This window comes from Panulirus ornatus, chromosome 46, assembly GCF_036320965.1.
Source record: "Panulirus ornatus isolate Po-2019 chromosome 46, ASM3632096v1, whole genome shotgun sequence".
NCBI lineage: Eukaryota > Metazoa > Arthropoda > Malacostraca > Decapoda > Palinuridae > Panulirus > Panulirus ornatus.
In genome coordinates this window covers 31063343-31080842 of record NC_092269.1, presented here as the reverse complement: position 1 = coordinate 31080842, position 17500 = coordinate 31063343, and the positions used below count along the sequence as shown (strand labels likewise).

Sequence of the window (17500 nt, the reverse complement as noted above, 5' to 3'; positions counted from 1 at the left end):
ACGAGGTTATCCACTGGAGGACAGACCATGGAAATACATGAGAGAACCAGATAACAGAAGACCTGATGGTCTATGATGAGGTTATCCACTGGAGGACAGACCATGGAAATACATGAGAGAACCAGATAACAGAAGACCTGATGGTCTATGACTAGGTTATCCACTGCAGGACAGACCATGGAAATACATGAGAGAACCAGATAACAGAAGACCTGATGGTCTATGACGAGGTTATCCACTGTAGGACAGACCATGGAAATACATGAGAGAACCACATAACAGAAGACCTGATGGTCTATGACGAGGTTATCCACTGTAGGACAGACCATGGAAATACATGAGAGAACCAGATAACAGAAGACCTGATGGTCTATGACGAGGTTATCCACTGTAGGACAGACCATGGAAATACATGAGAGAACCAGATAACAGAAGACCTGATGGTCTATGACGAGGTTATCCACTGTAGGACAGACCATGGAAATACATGAGAGAACCACATAACAGAAGACCTGATGGTCTATGACGAGGTTATCCACTGTAGGACAGACCATGGAAATACATGAGAGAACCAGATAACACAAGACCTGATGGTCTATGACGAGGTTATCCACTGTAGGACAGACCATGGAAATACATGAGAGAACCACATAACAGAAGACCTGATGGTCTATGACGAGGTTATCCACTGTAGGACAGACCATGGAAATACATGAGAGAACCAGATAACACAAGACCTGATGGTCTATGACCAGGTTATCCACTGGAGGACAGACCATGGGAATACATGAGAGAACCACATAACAGAAGACCTGATGGTCTATGACCAGGTTGTTTACCGTAGGATAACACCAGCATACTTAGACTCTTCACCTATATATAAAAATAGACTACAGTGAAGCAGATGTCTCCTGCCCAGTTTTCCTTTTCGTCCAATTACTGCCACATGGGGTGGGTGGGGGGTCATGCACAGGTGCGAATGGGGGGATAAGAACAAAGGAAAGCACACGGACCACAGCTTCTTAGGCGTTTGTAAGAGACCTTTCCAATCTTAGAGGAGAGAGAGAGAGAGAGAGAGAGAGAGAAGAGAGAGAGAGAGAGAGAGAGAGAGAGAGAGAGAGAGAGAGAGAGAGAGAGAGAGAGAGAGAGAGAGAGAGAGAGAGACTGGCACAACTTCACTGTAGTTGCACATGAGAAACATTTCACATAACGGTCCATCCTCGTGTGGTTAGGGCAAATATGTGTCATTTATCTTCCTAAAACTCATATATATTTTTTTTTTTTTTGGGGGGGGGGCGAGGGTGGCACGCCAACTATACGTACAAGGGCCAATATCCAACGTAAGTCTTACGCGAGGCCGAACTTAAGGCAAAACGAAGAAAGAAAGAAAGAAAAGATAAAAACAAAAATTGAAGTAGATTCGTTTTATCTGGAGAGAGAGGAGGGGGCGGCCCCCCAGCACGACGCGTCACATTCATTCAACCAAATCATCGGTTAAATCGTAAATTACGAATTCGTTAATACGACACGTCATTACACACGCGCTACACTTGACAGGTAATGACAATGGATGGTAATCATTCACAAAAAAAAATTTTTTTTTTTTTTCTTTTCATCGTAAAATTGATGAAATCATTAAAATTTCTCCGGCGCGTAAAGTTTCCATGGAAGGGGAAAAAAAATTTCATTTTTTTTCTTTTTCTTTTTTTTTTACAGATGTAATCATTCGTATTTTAGTCCAGCGAGAAGACCTTTTCCCTTTATCTATTTCCCTTTGTCTCTTCCGTGAAATCCGCCTACATGAATTTCTACTTTTGGAAATGATCTATCAATATATATATGTATATATATATATATATATATATATATATATATATATATATATATATATATATATATATATTCCTATGAGTCCACGGGGAAAATGAAACACGAAAAGTTTCCAAGTGCACTTTCGTGTAATAATCACATCATCAGGGGAGACACAAGAGAGAAATATAACAGTCAGTTGATATACATCGAAGAGACGAAGCTAGGACGCCATTTGGTAAACATGTGATTGTCCAATATATATATATATATATATATATATATATCATACAAAGCTCCAACAGCCAGGATCGAACCTGGGACCCCTTGTGCAAGAGGCAGGCATGCTAACCGCTAGGCTAAGGGACTGTATAATAGGAAACAACTATTCGAAATACTGAGTACTCGAATACCCTTCGTCTCACAATGGTGAGCAACGGGGTCTATCGGTTGTTTCCGAACAGAACACATAGCCAGCTGAGAGCGTTTTACCGAACCTGACTGTACAACGCGGAGTTATATGAATACGAATAAAGTGTATATGAACGCGCACCTTCATAGAACATACAAAGCTCCATCCAACTTATATATATATATATATATATATATATATATATATATATATATATATATATATATATATATATATTTTTTTTTTTAAACTATTCGCCATTTCCCGCGTTAGCGAGGTAGCGTTAAGAACAGAGGACTGGGCCTTAGAGAGAATATCCTCACCTGGCCCCCTTCTCTGTTCCTTCTTTTTTGGAAAAAAAAAAAAATAACGAGAGGGGAGGATTTCCAGCCCCCCCGCTCCCTTCCCTTTTAGTCGCCTTCTACGACACGCAGGGAATACGTGGGAAGTATTCTTTCTCCCCTATCCCCAGGGATAATATATATATATATATATATATATATATATATATATATATATATATATATATATATATATATATATATATTCTATAGTTATAGGAAAATTTGAAGAATGTGTATACTACACAGTGGCTACGTAAATATGCTTATAATCATGTAACATCTATTAGCAAAGATGTTTTTTTTACTTTGATATCTGTTTCTTTCCCTACATGGCCAAGCTTTGGAACTTCTGTACCTTCCCATGTCTTTCCTAAACACCTTCCACTCTGACCCCTTTCCTTTTTCCCTGTAGTGCCCAGCTTAAGAATTCATCACCCTCTCATGTCTCTCCCATCACCAAGGGCCAGATTCCCCTCAAAAAAAAAAAGAAAAAAAAAAGAGAAAATAAAGCAAGCTTTCCATACTCTTCAAAAACGCCCCATTAACGTTTTCCCTCATCTTCGTTTTGCCTCACAACTGTGGGGTAAAGAGGTCTGCCATCCCTTCAGCCTTGGGGTCTACTGACCTCACACACACACACCCACAAGGACCCTCCAGGGACCCGCTGGGGGTAAACAGAGACCAAGGGGGGGGGGAGGGGAGGAAGTTTCCTAGGCAGAGACCAAGAACGAAGACCATCCTGGACAAAGACCCGCGAGGGAGGGAGGGGAGGGAGGAGGGTGGTCCCTGGAGAGAGAAGACGAAGACCAGGGTGACCTGGTGGCTAGGATAGACTGAGGTTGACGAAGGATAGAATAGAGGATAGAGAGGATAGACTAGCCCACGCCTAGGCCCCCCCCCCCGGGCCCCCCGCACTGGAGGATGAATAGATAGACCTAAGGGATAGGATGAATTAGAACAGGACCCATCACAGAGATAGGATAGGATGAGAGAGGGGGGCCCCCTTCCCCCCCATCCTGAAGGATAGGATAGACTTGACTGTTGGGGGGGGGGAGAGTTTTAGGAGGGGGGTAGAGTAGAGAGGGCCTCCTGGTGGATCCCACTGAAGAAATTTGGCCTTGAAGTCTACTATATCTACTCACGTCTACTATATCTACTCACGTCTACTACATGTACTCACGTCTACTATATCTACTCACGTCTACTACATCTACTCACGTCTATTATATCTACTCACGTCTACTACATCTACTCACCTCTACTACATCTACTCACGTCTACTACATCTACTCACGTCTACTACATCTACTCACGTCTACTATATCTACTCACGTCTACTACATGTACTCACGTCTACTACATCTACTCACGTCTACTACATCTACTCACGTCTACTACATCTACTCACGTCTACTACATGTACTCACCTCTACTACATCTACTCACGTCTACTACATCTACTCACGTCTACTATATCTACTCACGTCTACTACATCTACTCACGTCTACTACATCTACTCACGTCTACTACATCTACTCACGTCTACTACATCTATCTCGGTGAAGGAAATCTGTCTACGTCTCGCTCATCTGTCTTGGCTTCTCATATCTGTCAAAGTCACCAGCATTCTGTCTCTTATCTTCTCGACAGGGAAGAGCGAGTGTGTGTGTGTGTGTGTGTGTGTGTGTGTGTGTGTGTGTGTGTGTGTGTGTGCGCGAGCGCGCCTCAAAAGAGAGAGAGAGAGAGCCAGACAAACTGACAAGACAAACCAGGAGGCAAAACACATTAGTGCATCCTCGACCCAGCTGTACTGGCGTAGAAAACGGACACAATGCATTGACACACACACACACACACACACACACACGCACACATTAATCTCTCTCTCTCTCTCTCTCTCTCTCTCTCTCTTTCTCTCGTTTCGTTAATGGACCTATGCAGTGGAGATGGCACGAGAAGACAGCCATTTCAATGTGCGTTTCGAATTCCTGGCCTGATGTAGTTATATATATATATATATATATATATATATATATATATATATATATATATATATATATATATATAACCAATAATAGAAAACATTATATAGCCAACAGTAGAGAGTATAACACACAACATACTACTACACTGATGATATACTCCCCATCCAATCACAGTGAGCCCATGTGTAATGCGACTTACCTACAGTATATCCGGTGGTATGTTGAGTATACCACGGGGTATAACGGAGAGGCATTGGCTATATTGCCGTACCAAGTCCCTGCTGAAGGCGTGACCGATAACCAGAGTTGGGTCGTCCGATGTATTGTGACACAGGACCAAAATCTGAGGGGAAAAAAAATGAAATTTAGGACATCAAAACGGAGTAGAAACCATTAGAGAAACACAAGTAGAGACCATTTGAGAAACACAAGTAGAAACCATTAGAGAAACACAAGTAGAAACCATTAGAGAAACACAAGTAGAAACCATTAGAGAAACACAAGTAGAAACCATTAGATAACCACTAGAAACCATAAGAGGACCACAAGTAGAAACCATTAGAAAACCACGCCTAAAATTCATTAGAGGACCACAAGTAGAAACCATTAGGGAACCACGAGTAGAAACCACTAGAGAACCACAAGTAGAAACCATTAGAAAACCACGCCTAAAACCATAAGAGGACCACAAGTAGTAACCATTAGAAAACCACGCCTAAAAACCATTAGAGAAACAAGTAGAAACCATGAGAAAACCACGACTAAAAACCATCAGAGGACCACAAGTAGAAACCATTAGAAAACCACGAGTATAGATTAAAAACCTCCAGTGGAAACCATCAGAAAACCACAAGTAGAAACCGTTAGAGAACCATGAATACAAATCCATTATAACAATGACTAGAAACCATTCAGGAATCATCAGTAGAAAACGAGGATATTCACATACCATACTCACTCCGTCTCTACCATGAAAAAAGATAATTAAAAAGATACCAAGAAAGAACTTAAAAAAGATAATTAAAAAGATACCAAGAAAGAACTTAAAAAAGATAATTAAAAAGATACCAAGAAAGAACTTAAAAAAGATAATTAAAAAGATACCAAGAAAGAACTTAAAAAAGATAATTAAAAAGATACCAAGAAAGAACTTAAAAAAGATAATTAAAAAGATACCAAGAAAGAACTGTTAAAAATGATAATTCAAAAGATACCAAGAAAGAACTTAAAAAAGATAATCAAAATGATACCAATAAAGAACTTAAAAAAGACAATTAAAAAGATACCAATTAAGAACTCTTAAAAAAGATAATCAAAAAGATACCAATAAAGAACTGTTAAGATATCCCGCTCATGTAAGGGGTTATATGATCTGGATAATAAATATAACTGGATAATGAGAACTGGACATTATCAGGGATATGAACAATTTTATAAAATGATTATAACACCCAGGAAGCCTTATATATATATATATATATATATATATATATATATATATATATATATATATATATATATATATATATATATATATATATATATATAGACCCTTGAACACGACGGTATGACCCTTGAACACGACGGTATGACCCTTGAACACGACGGTATGACCCTTGAACACGACGGTATGACCTTTGAACACGACGGTATGACCCTTGAACACGACGGTATGACCCTTGAACACGACGGTATGACCCTTGAACACGACGGTATGACCCTTGAACACGACGGTATGACCCTTGAACACGACGGTATGACCCTTGAACACGACGGTATGACCCTTGAACACGACGGTATGACCCTTGAACACGACGGTACGACCCTTGAACACTACAGTACGACCCTTGAGCACGACGGTATGACCCTTGAACACGACGGTATGACCCTTGAACACGACGGTATGACCCTTGAACACGACGGTATGACCTTTGAACACGACGGTATGACCCTTGAACACGACGGTATGACCCTTGAACACGACGGTATGACCCTTGAACACGACGGTATGACCCTTGAACACGACGGTATGACCCTTGAACACGACGGTATGACCCTTGAACACGACGGTATGACCTTTGAACACGACGGTATGACCCTTGAACACGACGGTATGACCTTTGAACACGACGGTATGACCTTTGAACACGACGGTATGACCCTTGAACACGACGGTATGACCCTTGAACACGACGGTATGACCTTTGAACACGACGGTATGACCCTTGAACACGACGGTATGACCTTTGAACACGACGGTATGACCTTTGAACACGACGGTATGACCTTTGAACACGACGGTATGACCTTTGAACACGACGGTATGACCTTTGAACACGACGGTATGACCCTTGAACACGACGGTATGACCCTTGAACACGACGGTATGACCCTTGAACACGACGGTATGACCCTTGAACACGACGGTATGACCCTTGAACACGACGGTATGACCCTTGAACACGACGGTATGACCTTTGAACACGACGGTATGACCCTTGAACACGACGGTATGACCTTTGAACACGACGGTATGACCCTTGAACACGACGGTATGACCTTTGAACACGACGGTATGACCCTTGAACACGACGGTATGACCCTTGAACACGACGGTATGACCCTTGAACACGACGGTATGACCCTTGAACACGACGGTATGACCTTTGAACACGACGGTATGACCTTTGAACACGACGGTATGACCCTTGAACACGACGGTATGACCTTTGAACACGACGGTATGACCCTTGAACACGACGGTATGACCCTTGAACACGACGGTATGACCCTTGAACACGACGGTATGACCCTTGAACACGACGGTATGACCCTTGAACACGACGGTATGACCTTTGAACACGACGGTATGACCCTTGAACACGACGGTATGACCCTTGAACACGACGGTATGACCCTTGAACACGACGGTATGACCCTTGAACACGACGGTATGACCCTTGAACACGACGGTATGACCCTTGAACACGACGGTATGACCCTTGAACACGACGGTATGACCCTTGAACACGACGGTATGACCCTTGAACACGACGGTATGACCCTTGAACACGACGGTATGACCCTTGAACACGACGGTATGACCCTTGAACACGACGGTATGACCTTTGAACACGACGGTATGACCCTTGAACACGACGGTATGACCCTTGAACACGACGGTATGACCCTTGAACACGACGGTATGACCCTTGAACACGACGGTATGACCCTTGAACACGACGGTATGACCCTTGAACACGACGGTATGACCCTTGAACACGACGGTATGACCCTTGAACACGACGGTATGACCCTTGAACACGACGGTATGACCCTTGAACACGACGGTATGACCCTTGAACACGACGGTATGACCCTTGAACACGACGGTATGACCCTTGAACACGACGGTATGACCCTTGAACACGACGGTATGACCCTTGAACACGACGGTATGACCTTTGAACACGACGGTATGACCCTTGAACACGACGGTATGACCCTTGAACACGACGGTATGACCCTTGAACACGACGGTATGACCCTTGAACACGACGGTATGACCCTTGAACACGACGGTATGACCCTTGAACACGACGGTATGACCCTTGAACACGACGGTATGACCTTTGAACACGACGGTATGACCCTTGAACACGACGGTATGACCCTTGAACACGACGGTATGACCTTTGAACACGACGGTATGACCTTTGAACACGACGGTATGACCTTTGAACACGACGGTATGACCCTTGAACACGACGGTATGACCCTTGAACACGACGGTATGACCCTTGAACACGACGGTATGACCTTTGAACACGACGGTATGACCTTTGAACACGACGGTATGACCTTTGAACACGACGGTATGACCTTTGAACACGACGGTATGACCTTTGAACACGACGGTATGACCCTTGAACACGACGGTATGACCCTTGAACACGACGGTATGACCCTTGAACACGACGGTACGACCCTTGAACACTACAGTACGACCCTTGAGCACGACGGTACGAACCTTGAACACGACGGTATGACCCTTGAACACGACGGTATGACCCTTGAACACGACGGTATGACCCTTGAACACGACGGTATGACCTTTGAACACGACGGTATGACCCTTGAACACGACGGTATGACCCTTGAACACGACGGTACGACCCTTGAACACTACAGTACGACCCTTGAGCACGACGGTATGACCCTTGAACACGACGGTATGACCCTTGAACACGACGGTATGACCCTTGAACACGACGGTATGACCTTTGAACACGACGGTATGACCTTTGAACACGACGGTATGACCCTTGAACACGACGGTATGACCCTTGAACACGACGGTATGACCCTTGAACACGACGGTATGACCTTTGAACACGACGGTATGACCCTTGAACACGACGGTATGACCCTTGAACACGACGGTATGACCTTTGAACACGACGGTATGACCCTTGAACACGACGGTATGACCCTTGAACACGACGGTATGACCCTTGAACACGACGGTATGACCCTTGAACACGACGGTATGACCCTTGAACACGACGGTATGACCCTTGAACACGACGGTATGACCCTTGAACACGACGGTATGACCCTTGAACACGACGGTATGACCCTTGAACACGACGGTATGACCCTTGAACACGACGGTATGACCTTTGAACACGACGGTATGACCCTTGAACACGACGGTATGACCCTTGAACACGACGGTATGACCCTTGAACACGACGGTATGACCCTTGAACACGACGGTATGACCCTTGAACACGACGGTATGACCCTTGAACACGACGGTATGACCTTTGAACACGACGGTATGACCCTTGAACACGACGGTATGACCTTTGAACACGACGGTATGACCTTTGAACACGACGGTATGACCTTTGAACACGACGGTATGACCTTTGAACACGACGGTATGACCCTTGAACACGACGGTATGACCCTTGAACACGACGGTATGACCCTTGAACACGACGGTATGACCCTTGAACACGACGGTATGACCCTTGAACACGACGGTATGACCCTTGAACACGACGGTATGACCCTTGAACACGACGGTACGACCCTTGAACACTACAGTACGACCCTTGAGCACGACGGTACGAACCTTGAACACGACGGTATGACCCTTGAACACGACGGTATGACCCTTGAACACGACGGTATGACCCTTGAACACGACGGTATGACCCTTGAACACGACGGTATGACCCTTGAACACGACGGTATGACCCTTGAACACGACGGTACGACCCTTGAACACTACAGTACGACCCTTGAGCACGACGGTACGAACCTTGAACACGACGGTATGACCCTTGAACACGACGGTATGACCCTTGAACACGACGGTACGGCCCTTGAACACGACGGTACGACCCTTGAACACGACGGTATGACCCTTGAACACGACGGTATGACCCTTGAACACGACGGTATGACCCTTGAACACGACGGTATGACCCTTGAACACGACGGTACGACCCTTGAACACTACAGTACGACCCTTGAGCACGACGGTACGAACCTTGAACACGACGGTATGACCCTTGAACACGACGGTATGACCCTTGAACACGACGGTACGACCCTTGAACACTACAGTACGACGCTTGAGCACGACGGTATGACCCTTGAACACGACGGTATGACCCTTGAACACGACGGTACGACCCTTGAACACTACAGTACGACCCTTGAGCACGACGGTATGACCCTTGAACACGACGGTATGACCCTTGAACACGACGGTATGACCTTTGAACACGACGGTATGACCCTTGAACACGACGGTATGACCCTTGAACACGACGGTATGACCCTTGAACACGACGGTATGACCCTTGAACACGACGGTATGACCCTTGAACACGACGGTATGACCTTTGAACACGACGGTATGACCCTTGAACACGACGGTATGACCCTTGAACACGACGGTATGACCCTTGAACACGACGGTATGACCCTTGAACACGACGGTACGACCCTTGAACACTACAGTACGACCCTTGAGCACGACGGTACGAACCTTGAACACGACGGTATGACCTTTGAACACGACGGTATGACCTTTGAACACGACGGTATGACCTTTGAACACGACGGTATGACCCTTGAACACGACGGTACGACCCTTGAACACGACGGTATGACCCTTGAACACGACGGTATGACCCTTGAACACGACGGTATGACCCTTGAACACGACGGTATGACCTTTGAACACGACGGTATGACCTTTGAACACGACGGTATGACCTTTGAACACGACGGTATGACCTTTGAACACGACGGTATGACCTTTGAACACGACGGTATGACCTTTGAACACGACGGTATGACCTTTGAACACGACGGTATGACCCTTGAACACGACGGTATGACCCTTGAACACGACGGTATGACCCTTGAACACGACGGTATGACCCTTGAACACGACGGTATGACCTTTGAACACGACGGTATGACCCTTGAACACGACGGTATGACCTTTGAACACGACGGTATGACCCTTGAACACGACGGTATGACCCTTGAACACGACGGTATGACCCTTGAACACGACGGTATGACCCTTGAACACGACGGTATGACCCTTGAACACGACGGTATGACCCTTGAACACGACGGTATGACCTTTGAACACGACGGTACGACCCTTGAACACTACAGTACGACCCTTGAGCACGACGGTATGACCCTTGAACACGACGGTATGACCTTTGAACACGACGGTATGACCTTTGAACACGACGGTATGACCTTTGAACACGACGGTATGACCCTTGAACACGACGGTATGACCCTTGAACACGACGGTATGACCCTTGAACACGACGGTATGACCCTTGAACACGACGGTATGACCTTGAACACGGACGGTTACGACCATTGAACAGGACAGTACGACGCTTGAACACGACGGTATGACCCTTGAACACGACGGTATGACCCTTGAACACGACGGTATGACCCTTGAACACGACGGTATGACCCTTGAACACGACGGTATGACCTTTGAACACGACGGTATGACCCTTGAACACGACGGTATGACCTTTGAACACGACGGTATGACCCTTGAACACGACGGTATGACCTTTGAACACGACGGTATGACCCTTGAACACGACGGTACGACCCTTGAACACGACGGTATGACCCTTGAACACGACGGTATGACCCTTGAACACGACGGTATGACCCTTGAACACGACGGTACGACCCTTGAACACTACAGTACGACCCTTGAGTACGACGGTATGACCCTTGAACACGACGGTATGACCCTTGAACACGACGGTACGGCCCTTGAACACGACGGTACGACCCTTGAACACGACAGTACGACCCTTGAGCGCGACGGTACGACCATTGAACAGGACAGTACGACGCTTGATCACGACGGTACGATCCTTGAGCACGACGGTACGATCCTTGATCACGACGGTACGATCCTTGATCACGACGGTACGATCCTTGATCACGACGGTACGATCCTTGATCACGACGGTACGATCCTTGATCACGACGGTACGATCCTTGAGCACGACGGTACGACCACTGTCCCTTATCATCTAATATATATATATATATATATTATATATATATATTATTATATATATATAATATATATATATTATATATATATAACGATTTTTCATCACCCATCAGAATATCACCCATCAGATCATCACCCATCAGAATATTACCCATCAGATCATCACCCATCAGAATATCACCCATCAGATCATCACCCATCAGAATATTACCCATCAGATCATCACCCATCAGAATATTACCCATCAGAACATCACCCATCAGAATATCACCCATCAGATCATCACCCATCAGAATATTACCCATCAGATCATCACCCATCAGAATATCACCCATCAGATCATCACCCATCAGAATATTACCCATCAGATCATCACCCATCAGAATATTACCCATCAGAACATCACCCATCAGAATATCACCCATCAGATCATCACCCATCAGAATATCACCCATCAGATAATCACCCATCAGAATATCACCCATCAGATCATCACCCATCAGAATATTACCCATCAGAACATCACCCATCAGAATATCACCCATCAGATCATCACCCATCAGAATATTACCCATCAGATCATCACCCATCAGAATATCACCCATCAGATCATCACCCATCAGAACATCACCCATCAGATCATCACCCATCAGAACATCACCCATCAGATCATCACCCATCAGAACATCACCCATCAGATCATCACCCATCAGAACATCACCCATCAGATCATCACCCATCAGATCATCACCCATCAGAACATCACCCATCAGATCATCACCCATCAGAACATCACCCATCAGATCATCACCCATCAGAACATCACCCATCAGAACATCACCCATCAGATCATCACCCATCAGAACATCACCCATCAGATCATCACCCATCAGAACATCACCCATCAGATCATCACCCATCAGATCATCACCCATCAGAACATCACCCATCAGATCATCACCCATCAGATCATCACCCATCAGATCATCACCCATCAGAACATCACCCATCAGAACATCACCCATCAGATCATCACCCATCAGAACATCACCCATCAGATCATCACCCATCAGAACATCACCCATCAGATCATCACCCATCAGAACATCACCCATCAGATCATCACCCATCAGAACATCACCCATCAGATCATCACCCATCAGAACATCACCCATCAGAACATCACCCATCAGAACATCACCCATCAGAACATCACCCATCAGAACATCACCCATCAGATCATCACCCATCAGATCATCACCCATCAGAACATCACCCATCAGAACATCACCCATCAGAACATCACCCATCAGAACATCACCCATCAGATCATCACCCATCAGAACATCACCCATCAGAACATCACCCATCAGAACATCACCCATCAGATCATCACCCATCAGAACATCACCCATCAGATCATCACCCATCAGAACATCACCCATCAGATCATCACCCATCAGAACATCACCCATCAGATCATCACCCATCAGAACATCACCCATCAGATCATCACCCATCAGAACATCACCCATCAGATCATCACCCATCAGAACATCACCCATCAGATCATCACCCATCAGAACATCACCCATCAGATCATCACCCATCAGAACATCACCCATCAGATCATCACCCATCAGAACATCACCCATCAGATCATCACCCATCAGGAGTAGATTGGTAGATAAGATAAGGAGTAGATTGGTAGATAAGATAAGGAGTAGATTGGTAGATAAGATAAGGAGTAGATTGGTAGATAAGATAAGGAGTAGATTGGTAGATAAGATAAGGAGTAGATTGGTAGATAAGATAAGGAGTAGATTGGTAGATAAGATAAGGAGTAGATTGGTAGATAAGATAAGGAGTAGATTGGTAGATAAGATAAGGAGTAGATTGGTAGATAAGATAAGGAGTAGATTGGTAGATAAGATAAGGAGTAGATTGGTAGATAAGATAAGGAGTAGATTGGTAGATAAGATAAGGAGTAGATTGGTAGATAAGATAAGGAGTAGATTGGTAGATAAGATAAGGAGTAGATTGGTAGATAAGATAAGGAGTAGATTGGTAGATAAGATAAGGAGTAGATTGGTAGATAAGATAAGGAGTAGATTGGTAGATAAGATAAGGAGTAGATTGGTAGATAAGATAAGGAGTAGATTGGTAGATAAGATAAGGAGTAGATTGGTAGATAAGATAAGGAGTAGATTGGTAGATAAGATAAGGAGTAGATTGGTAGATAAGATAAGGAGTAGATTGGTAGATAAGATAAGGAGTAGATTGGTAGATAAGATAAGGAGTAGATTGGTAGATAAGATAAGGAGTAGATTGGTAGATAAGATAAGGAGTAGATTGGTAGATAAGATAAGGAGTAGATTGGTAGATAAGATAAGGAGTAGATTGGTAGATAAGATAAGGAGTAGATTGGTAGATAAGATAAGGAGTAGATTGGTAGATAAGATAAGGAGTAGATTGGTAGATAAGATAAGGAGTAGATTGGTAGATAAGATAAGGAGTAGATTGGTAGATAAGATAAGGAGTAGATTGGTAGATAAGATAAGGAGTAGATTGGTAGATAAGATAAGGAGTAGATTGGTAGATAAGATAAGGAGTAGATTGGTAGATAAGATAAGGAGTAGATTGGTAGATAAGATAAGGAGTAGATTGGTAGATAAGATAAGGAGTAGATTGGTAGATAAGATAAGGAGTAGATTGGTAGATAAGATAAGGAGTAGATTGGTAGATAAGATAAGGAGTAGATTGGTAGATAAGATAAGGAGTAGATTGGTAGATAAGATAAGGAGTAGATTGGTAGATAAGATAAGGAGTAGATTGGTAGATAAGATAAGGAGTAGATTGGTAGATAAGATAAGGAGTAGATTGGTAGATAAGATAAGGAGTAGATTGGTAGATAAGATAAGGAGTAGATTGGTAGATAAGATAAGGAGTAGATTGGTAGATAAGATAAGGAGTAGATTGGTAGATAAGATAAGGAGTAGATTGGTAGATAAGATAAGGAGTAGATTGGTAGATAAGATAAGGAGTAGATTGGTAGATAAGATAAGGAGTAGATTGGTAGATAAGATAAGGAGTAGATTGGTAGATAAGATAAGGAGTAGATTGGTAGATAAGATAAGGAGTAGATTGGTAGATAAGATAAGGAGTAGATTGGTAGATAAGATAAGGAGTAGATTGGTAGATAAGATAAGGAGTAGATTGGTAGATAAGATAAGGAGTAGATTGGTAGATAAGATAAGGAGTAGATTGGTAGATAAGATAAGGAGTAGATTGGTAGATAAGATAAGGAGTAGATTGGTAGATAAGATAAGGAGTAGATTGGTAGATAAGATAAGGAGTAGATTGGTAGATAAGATAAGGAGTAGATTGGTAGATAAGATAAGGAGTAGATTGGTAGATAAGATAAGGAGTAGATTGGTAGATAAGATAAGGAGTAGATTGGTAGATAAGATAAGGAGTAGATTGGTAGATAAGATAAGGAGTAGATTGGTAGATAAGATAAGGAGTAGATTGGTAGATAAGATAAGGAGTAGATTGGTAGATAAGATAAGGAGTAGATTGGTAGATAAGATAAGGAGTAGATTGGTAGATAAGATAAGGAGTAGATTGGTAGATAAGATAAGGAGTAGATTGGTAGATAAGATAAGGAGTAGATTGGTAGATAAGATAAGGAGTAGATTGGTAGATAAGATAAGGAGTAGATTGGTAGATAAGATAAGGAGTAGATTGGTAGATAAGATAAGGAGTAGATTGGTAGATAAGATAAGGAGTAGATTGGTAGATAAGATAAGGAGTAGATTGGTAGATAAGATAAGGAGTAGATTGGTAGATAAGATAAGGAGTAGATTGGTAGATAAGATAAGGAGTAGATTGGTAGATAAGATAAGGAGTAGATTGGTAGATAAGATAAGGAGTAGATTGGTAGATAAGATAAGGAGTAGATTGGTAGATAAGATAAGGAGTAGATTGGTAGATAAGATAAGGAGTAGATTGGTAGATAAGATAAGGAGTAGATTGGTAGATAAGATAAGGAGTAGATTGGTAGATAAGATAAGGAGTAGATTGGTAGATAAGATAAGGAGTAGATTGGTAGATAAGATAAGGAGTAGATTGGTAGATAAGATAAGGAGTAGATTGGTAGATAAGATAAGGAGTAGATTGGTAGATAAGATAAGGAGTAGATTGGTAGATAAGATAAGGAGTAGATTGGTAGATAAGATAAGGAGTAGATTGGTAGATAAGATAAGGAGTAGATTGGTAGATAAGATAAGGAGTAGATTGGTAGATAAGATAAGGAGTAGATTGGTAGATAAGATAAGGAGTAGATTGGTAGATAAGATAAGGAGTAGATTGGTAGATAAGATAAGGAGTAGATTGGTAGATAAGATAAGGAGTAGATTGGTAGATAAGATAAGGAGTAGATTGGTAGATAAGATAAGGAGTAGATTGGTAGATAAGATAAGGAGTAGATTGGTAGATAAGATAAGGAGTAGATTGGTAGATAAGATAAGGAGTAGATTGGTAGATAAGATAAGGAGTAGATTGGTAGATAAGATAAGGAGTAGATTGGTAGATAAGATAAGGAGTAGATTGGTAGATAAGATAAGGAGTAGATTGGTAGATAAGATAAGGAGTAGATTGGTAGATAAGATAAGGAGTAGATTGGTAGATAAGATAAGGAGTAGATTGGTAGATAAGATAAGGAGTAGATTGGTAGATAAGATAAGGAGTAGATTGGTAGATAAGATAAGGAGTAGATTGGTAGATAAGATAAGGAGTAGATTGGTAGATAAGATAAGGAGTAGATTGGTAGATAAGATAAGGAGTAGATTGGTAGATAAGATAAGGAGTAGATTGGTAGATAAGATAAGGAGTAGATTGGTAGATAAGATAAGGAGTAGATTGGTAGATAAGATAAGGAGTAGATTGGTAGATAAGATAAGGAGTAGATTGGTAGATAAGATAAGGAGTAGATTGGTAGATAAGATAAGGAGTAGATTGGTAGATAAGATAAGGAGTAGATTGGTAGATAAGATAAGGAGTAGATTGGTAGATAAGATAAGGAGTAGATTGGTAGATAAGATAAGGAGTAGATTGGTAGATAAGATAAGGAGTAGATTGGTAGATAAGATAAGGAGTAGATTGGTAGATAAGATAAGGAGTAGATTGGTAGATAAGATAAGGAGTAGATTGGTAGATAAGATAAGGAGTAGATTGGTAGATAAGATAAGGAGTAGATTGGTAGATAAGATAAGGAGTAGATTGGTAGATAAGATAAGGAGTAGATTGGTAGATAAGATAAGGAGTAGATTGGTAGATAAGATAAGGAGT

General features: G+C 42.8%; 1 long non-coding RNA gene across 1 annotated transcript in view; it reads right to left on the bottom strand.

Moving 5' to 3' along the window:
- Positions 1 to 17500, bottom strand: part of LOC139763370 (uncharacterized) — a 210204-nt gene that overhangs the window by 129365 nt on the left and 63339 nt on the right. Inside the window, exon 2 of the long non-coding RNA XR_011716106.1 lies at positions 4751 to 4894. This is a non-coding gene — a long non-coding RNA (uncharacterized lncRNA). The remainder of the gene's footprint in view (positions 1 to 4750; positions 4895 to 17500) is intronic.